General features: G+C 36.9%; 1 non-coding gene across 1 annotated transcript; it reads right to left on the bottom strand.

The window, feature by feature from the left end:
- Positions 1-2,651: 2,651 nt before the first annotated feature.
- LOC128279925 (small nucleolar RNA R71) lies at positions 2,652-2,758 on the bottom strand. Its single transcript, XR_008270110.1, has one exon. It is a non-coding gene; the product is annotated as a small nucleolar RNA R71 (small nucleolar RNA).
- Positions 2,759-8,106: the final 5,348 nt, after the last annotated feature.

Raw genomic sequence — 8,106 nt, forward strand, 5'->3', positions numbered from 1 at the left:
TCGATACTTATTTACTTATCATATTTTCATTATTATAAAAACCCTAAAAATCTTGATTATCTATATTTTCGTAATATAACCTATTTTAAGTACTAATAGATCTTTTGGTGTTGACAACCTCTAGACGTATTAATGTCTAGAATGTGAATACTGCAGTAAAATATATATAAACGAGGCGATATCTGCAAGCATACAGGTCCATTTGTAATATAGTTACGATTGAGTAAGTGAGTACTTCAAGGATCGTACCCAAAAGGAGGCTAGTTCTTGATCAATTTTAACCTAAACACCAAAAGACCTAATTAGTACTTTGAAATAGGTTATATTACGCTAATATAAATAAAAGGGGTTTTTTAAGATTTTTATACTAATAAAATATAATATAGAAAGAAATAACTATCAAGAGATCGAAAAGTAGAATTAATCAAATCTAGTTGTGGGTGATTAGCTCACTTTGGTAATCTTTATCAACTGTCACTTCGGGTTCCTCGTCAATCAACTAGTCGCTATCTCAGTAGGATCTTCCAATATTCCACTAAAATAACAAGTTGGAAATGACTAATTATCTTCCAACCTCACAATCTAGATCAACTTGGGGTAAAGAAGTTCACAATAGGCCATACCAATTTTGGGCTAATTCCTACCTTGATGACTTTGAAGGTTGTCATGCCTAGGGTTTAGGTTCTTCCTCTCCCAAATAGTTGATCCGTTGAGTAACCCTATAAAATAGTTAATATATCATACCTCCACTTACTAATCCCCCATAAAAGGATTAGTTCCTCATTGTTTTCATAAACAATATAAAATTGATATAAATAGTAAACATGATAAATGAATCGAAACTATAGAGTTTAAGAAAAAGCCTGATTTCTATTAAGAATTAATGTGAATCCATAAAGTTTGATTGTCTCCACAAATTAGATATCTCGAGATAAAATAAAGAATAAACTGAAGTAAGTCTAAAACCTAAAAAAAAAAAACTAGACTGAAATTAAAAGAGAAATTCTAAGCTAAGTAATTGGTGTCCATAATGTGTGACAACTGAGCCTATTTATAAATTTCAGGCGGTCGTTGTCCTTAACCCTAGATTAGTTGACGTTCCCAAATTTTAAGTTTGATTGTGTGAACCAAAAAACCCTCTGGATCATGTTAATTCTAGTCCAGAGTCGATGTCGTGACACATCAAGACCTGTGTCGTGGCATAGAAGTTAGTATATTCCTCTTGAGATGTCTTCAAGGGTATGTCGCGACACCCTTAGGTTGTGTCACAACATCGAAGGTGGTCTCGTGAGTTCTCCATTCTGCTCCCAATGTTGTGATTTTGATCATTCTATGTTGCGATATAGTGACCAGTATCGATTTAGTATGCCTTCTAATGGTCTCTTGCACACTTACAAAGTTCACTAGCTCACCTTTAAGCCTCATTCGGCCATTAAGGTCAATAAAAGACTCAATTTGCACATTTTATTGACTTTAAGAAAACTTGCAAAAACATAATTAGAACCTAATGATAATGCTTGTTTTCAAGCTCCTAAAGTGTGAAAATTAGTTTAACTTGCTACACCAAATTATGACAGATTAGATGTTTAGGTTAAAATTGATCTAGTACTAGCCTTTTTTGGGTACGATCCTCGGAGTACTTACCTACTCCATTGTAACTATATTCCAACTTGTTCCTATACTTGCAGATACCGCATCACTTTTATATATCTTTTGGTGTAGTATTCACACTCTAGATGTTAGTATGTCCGAAGGCAGTCATAATTAAACTTATAAATTGTTGCTTATTACTGTGTTTAAATTTCTCCTTTATTTTTAGCATACTTAGTTCATTTTTAGTTAATTTAATTAGTTAATTCAATCTACTAATAATTATTTCCATCACCAATTTGCTAAGATTTTATTTTCACAATATTTGCCTATATAGCCCCTATTGAGATGATATTTTTTACTTACTACTTTATTACTTGTTGATGACTATGTACATTGGTACATCATTCAAATTATTTGTGAAATTTATTATTTTGCAATTTGGTTTATTTTCTATTAGTTTTAATTTAACTATTTTTTATGGCTTTTCAGGTGTTTATGAACGCACTTTTAGGCAGAGGAGAAGACAACTGGAAACTATGAGACGAGTTAAAGAAATGAATTCCAACCAAAGAGAAGAAGCAACTAGTAAAACTCAAAATCTAATCCTTGTTGTCGATGACAAAAACTGTGCCATTCCTCAATATGATATGCCACTTTTTCATGAGTTTAGTTCGAGAATCATAAGACCCAAAATTGAGACACTGTAGTTTGAGTTGAAGCTAGTAATGTTTAAAATGTGTCAAACGGTGGGCCAATTTAGTGGGATGCCTATTAGAGATCCACACATTCATTTTCGATTATTTATGGAGGTTAGAGTAATAGAAGACACACTGAGGTTGAAGTTATTTTCATACTCATTGAGGGATAGAGCACGAGCATGGTTAAATTCTTTACGACATAGTTTAGTAAGTACATAGCAAGAATTGGGTGAGCAATTCTTAATAAAGTACTTCCCACTATGTAAGAATTCCAAGCTTAGGAATAAGATCACCACATTCCAACAGTTCAATGATGAAGAGCAATTCTTAATGAAGTACTTCCCACTATGTAAGAATTCCAAGCTTAGGAATAAGATCACCACATTCCAACAGTTCAATGATGAATCCTTATATGAGGCTTAGGAATGATTCAAGTAATTTTTACAAAAGTGCTCTCACTATAGGATTCCACATTACATCTAGTTGGAGACATTTTACAACGGTCTCAATGCACACACCAAAATGGTGGTAGATGTTTCTGCAAATGAAGCTATTCTTTCTAGGTCTTACAATGAGGCTTACAAAATTATTGAAAGAATTGCTAGAAATAACTACCAGTTGCCAACCAACCAAACAACCACAGGAAGAAGAGTGACAGGACTACATGAAGATGATCTTTCATCGCTTGCAGTTCAGGTATCTTCTATGTCCTCAATGCTTAAAAATTTTACTACTGACCATTCCAATAATAGTATGTCAGGTCAGTAGCCTAGTCAATTCAAAAACATCTCATGTGTATACTGTAGAGATGGACACATGTTTGAAAATTTCCCATCGAACCCAAAGTCTATCTATTACATAGGTAATCAAAATCAGAATAGAAGTGGATCAGAATCGTAGTCAAACTTCTATAATCTCTCATGGCAAATCCATCCAAACTTCTCATGGAGTAATCAAAGAGTGGTCTTTACCTTCTTATAACTTAGCTTGTGCATATACCTTCTTTTAAAGGAAGACTCATTTGCTGACATCCTCGTATGTGGCTCTTAAATATAAGATTTGGTTGGTAGTTAAGCACCACTCTTCCCTTACGAAATGTACTAGTAAGATAATCTTACAAGACTTTCCCACTTCAGAACGTCTAAATAGATATTCCCAACAATAGATAGTCCCCAACAAAATATCTCTTCCTTAGATTGTCTTTGGCAGACTTCCATATTAAATAGTCCTTGTCAGACTTCCCAATACTAAATAGTTCTAACTATTGTCCTCTTCTTTTTTTTAATCCCTGACGGATATTCCACCCAAGATAGTCTTTAACGGGTATTCCACTTAAGATAGTCCTTGATGGACATTCCACTAAAGATAGTCTTTAGCAAACTTGTAACACCTAGTTTTGGCGGGTCTTGAGATGACAAGTAAACAAGAGTAATCTGAGTGGCAAGATCCTATTTTCCCAATTGAAGCTTTTGGCGGATAGACCAGGCTCATAATTAATCATAGATTATCATGAAAGAATTGTTCTATGAATGTGTTAAGTCATGAAAAAGACGAGATTGGTAAGAAGGTTGAGGATTCATGGGTAATTTGGGTTATCGCCAAAGGTATTGTATGCTAGTTTATTGAGTTATGTTCTAGTCATGTTCTAATGGGATAGTTAGAAAGGAATGAATGGGTGAACCAAATATATGTAATTATTGGATTTCCTTTTACAGCTACAAACCATTTGTAATTATAGTCCCCAAAGTTTGTGACACGTGTCAAATACCACTATGAGAATAAGGGTTTTATATTATGGGCTTAGGAAGATCGAGTTTTTCTTCTTTCTTTTATTTCAAAATGCTATAATGGTTTTATCTAGGAGCTGAAAAAGGATATCCCTCTTGTTAAGCTGAAACCAAATATTTGAGCTTATGAAGATGATTGTTTTGCATCCTGGGTAGGTATTATGGTATTGTATATTGACTTCTAAAAGAGTAAGTTTGTTTTGTAGGCAATAACAATAAAATGAGGAAGAAAGGTTTTTGCATGGAGGATTTTCTTGGTTACAAATGATTGTAAAAGTTGAATGAATGAGTTTTAATGATGTTCCTATGATTGTGAGATTACACGGGGTGCCTATTTCCATCGTGTCGGATAGAGATCCGAGATTTACCTCGCGATTTTGGAAGAAGTTGCAAGAGGCTCTGGTGCGGTTGCATTTCAGACCGCTTTCACCCCCAAACCGATGGTCAATCCGAGCGGATGATTCAGATACTTGAGGATATGTTAAGATGTTGCATCCTCGAGTTCGATGGTTCATGGGAACGGTATTTGCCTTTGATTGAATTCGCTTACAACAATAGTTTTCAATCAAGTATTAAGATGGCACCTTACGAGGCCTTGTGCGGGCGTAAATGCCGTACACCATTGTGTTGGACGAGCTCGGTGAAAGCAAAATTTTCGGGTGGACTTGATTAAAGATCTTGAATCGAAAGTGATAGTGATCCGTGAAAATCAAGATAGCCTCCGATCGTCAAGTCGACGCGGATCCGAAGCGTAAAGACATCGAGCATCGTGGGAGATAAAGTGTTTCTCAAGGTTTCGCCTTGGAAAAAGATACTCGATTCTACCGTAAGGGCAAGTTGAGCCCGAGGTTCATTGGGCCATATGTGATATCCGAGCGAGTCGGTCCAGTTTCATATCGTTTGATTTTTGCCCCCTGAACTTGAAAAGATTCACGATGTCTTTCATGTTTCGATGCTTCGACGCTATAGATCTGATCCGTCGCACGTAATTAGTCCATCAGAGGTTGATATTCAATCCGATGTGAGTTATGAAGAAGAACCGATTCGTATCCTAGCTCGTGAAGTGAAGGAGTTGCGAAACAAAAGGGTTCCGTTAGTAAAAGTGTTATGGCTCAAACACGGGATGGAAGAAGCTACTTGGGAACCCAAGAGCCCTATGAAAGAGCGTTACCCAAACCTATTTACCGGTAAGATTTTCGGGGACGAAAATTTCTTAAGTGGGGGAGAGTTGTGACAGCCCAAAATTGACCCTAGTCGAGATGTGGTTTCGGGACCACAAAATCGAGGCATAAAAATAATTTAAAATTTATTTTGATGCCTATGATATGTGTTAATTTGTGTGTGGCATTTTTGATGATTCGATTTAGTGTTATAAAGGTGAATTTCACTAGAAAGGACCTAGTAGTAAACTTTGAAAGTATGATGGGGAAATGTGTGATGACTAGTTAATCATGCATGCAAAAATAAGGGATTTGCATGTCAAATTTCCCAAAAGGAAGCTTAGTGGCCGCCATGACAAGGGTTATGGGCAAAGAAAACATGTTGAAACATGTTTTGTTAATGGATGATGAGGAAATGATTTAATAATTAAGTTGTGGGAAGAGAAGAGAAAAAAATGTGTGTGAGTGTGGCATTTCCCCCATTGCCGTGTATGTGAAAGAAAAACAAGAAAAAAATTTGTTCATCATTGTTCTTTCCTTCTTGGCCGAAAATACTAAGGGAGAAGATAGGAGTTTTGCTTCATGCTTGGCTTGGAAGAGAACTAGAAGGAGATTTGGTCATACTTGCATCAAGATTAAGCTCAAGAGCAAAGGGGGACCAAATCCGATAAAGGGAAGGAAAAAGTAGTCGAATAGCCATCGGAATCGTTCGACAACATCCGAGGTAAGTTTTCGAGTATCGAAACTTAGATTTTGATTCGATTGAATGAAGTAATAAGCAATCGAAATTGTGTCCTTGTATGTGGCCATTGAGCCGAAATGATATTCTTAATTAAGTGAATTGTGCATAAAAGTTTTGTTATGACATTGAAACAAAGATGTGTATGAATGTGCGAATTGTGATATCCGGGCTAAGCCGGAAGGCAATTGTGCGAGTTATGATATTCGGGCTAAGCCCGAAGGCAATTGTGCGAGTTATGATATCTGGGCTAAGCCCGAAGGCAATTGTGCGAGTTATGATATCGGGCTAAGCCCAAGGCAATTGTGCGAAGTTGTGATATCCGGGTTAAGTCCCGAAGGCATTTGTGCGGGTTACCATAACCGGCTATGTCCCGGCGTTTGAACGAGTAGCTATATCCGGTTAAACTCGAAGGTATGTGATTTGAAAATTATAAGCTTGCTGTAAAATTTTCAGTTAATGCACTTGTGAAGTTCCCAACAACAAGGTATGTTTTGTGTGTGCTTTGCACACTATGAGTAAGTGCGTATGAATATTCGCTCCAATGATAAATGAGCTATCGGCATTAACTAAGCCGTTATTTGTGTATGAACATGAGAGTTGGGATTGTGAAGTAAGCATGTCTTTGAGAAATTGTGCATATGAATTATTGTTTAGCTACTTGAATGCTATGCCTTGGTTGTGTGTATATTATGGCTCGAAACTTACTAAGCATAAATTGCTTACTCCGTTTCTTTGTTTCTCTGTTTATAGATTTTGCTCGTTAGCGATCGGATTTGGGATCATAGAAGTTGAAGTCAACCACACTATCAAAGCCCTTTTTGGTACTCCTTTAGTTGAGTTTTGGATATGGCATGTATAGGACTACCCTCGGTTATTTTTAAGTACTTGTGATGTATATGTGTACGACCATGCGAAAATGGTTCGTAATAGTGGAGTATGGAATTAGACCATTTGTGGTTTGTAATTATATATGGTTTCATGATGTGATTATGGATTGGAATGGGAGTGTTGGTCACATGATCAGCCATTGGAATGGCTAAATATGATCATATGTGGACCCATGTATGGCAAGACCATAGTTGGCCCATGGAGACTACAAATTAGGTAAAGCCTACCTTAAAAACAGATGCTGCCAGCTGCAGTGACGTGGATGGGGAAAATCACCAAAATTTGTAGGAATGGTTTTAAATAGTGAATAAATTATGTGATTGAACCTTGATGAGTCTATTTTCATATGAAAGTAACGAAACGATCATATGATCAGTATACCGAGAGATATTAAATTTCTCGTGAGACAGGGCCAGAACAGTTTCTGGGTCCCCTGTCGCGACTTTGAAAATTTTCCATAAATTATCCAGAATGAATTAGAAGTCATGCCTTATATGTACAGATTCCTTTTTGAGTCCAGTTTCATTAGAAATAAACAGCATCAGTATTGAAACCCTGTACAGAGAGATATTCAAGTTGTAACACGCGAAGGTCAGTGTAGTCGACCCCTGTAACAGGGGCGACTTTAACTAATAAACTGTACCAATTGGCCTGACCAAAAATTCTAGAAATAAATCCAGGGATGGATATATGAGTCTCAATTCAGGGAAAATTTACGGAATCAGTTTCCGAGTTTTGTAACTCGAGATATGCTTTTTAAGGCAACAGTGATGCAGTTTTTCCAGCTTGCCTGGGAATGTCAAGTTGGTCGGTGCTATAAGTGGTTTTGGCTTGTTAACCCCTCGTGTCCGACACCGGCAACAGTCTCAGGTTTGGGGTGTTACAATTTTATTGGTATCAAAGCCACGGTTTAGTCGATCTTAGGACTACCGTGATATGTTTGGGGTCTAGCTATACATGCCATTAAGTGATAAATTGATAGTGTGGTGATTTCTGACAATTTGAGTTTGTGTTTGTTTATAGCAATGGATCCCGATCCCAACCGAGCAATAGCTGATGATGTGGAGAGTGTGGCGCTGCTCGCGCGCAAGGGACAGCGCCGCGGACTCTCAACCTATTGCCAGAATCCGAATGATGAGGCTAAGCAAGCCTTTTATAGTGTGATGAATGATTGGTTTAACCAATATATTCGAACTAACACTACTGTTCCACAACCTCCATTCCCGACTAATGCAACC

The sequence above is a fragment of the Gossypium arboreum genome, chromosome 8 (assembly GCF_025698485.1).
Source record: "Gossypium arboreum isolate Shixiya-1 chromosome 8, ASM2569848v2, whole genome shotgun sequence".
Lineage (NCBI taxonomy): Eukaryota > Viridiplantae > Streptophyta > Magnoliopsida > Malvales > Malvaceae > Gossypium > Gossypium arboreum.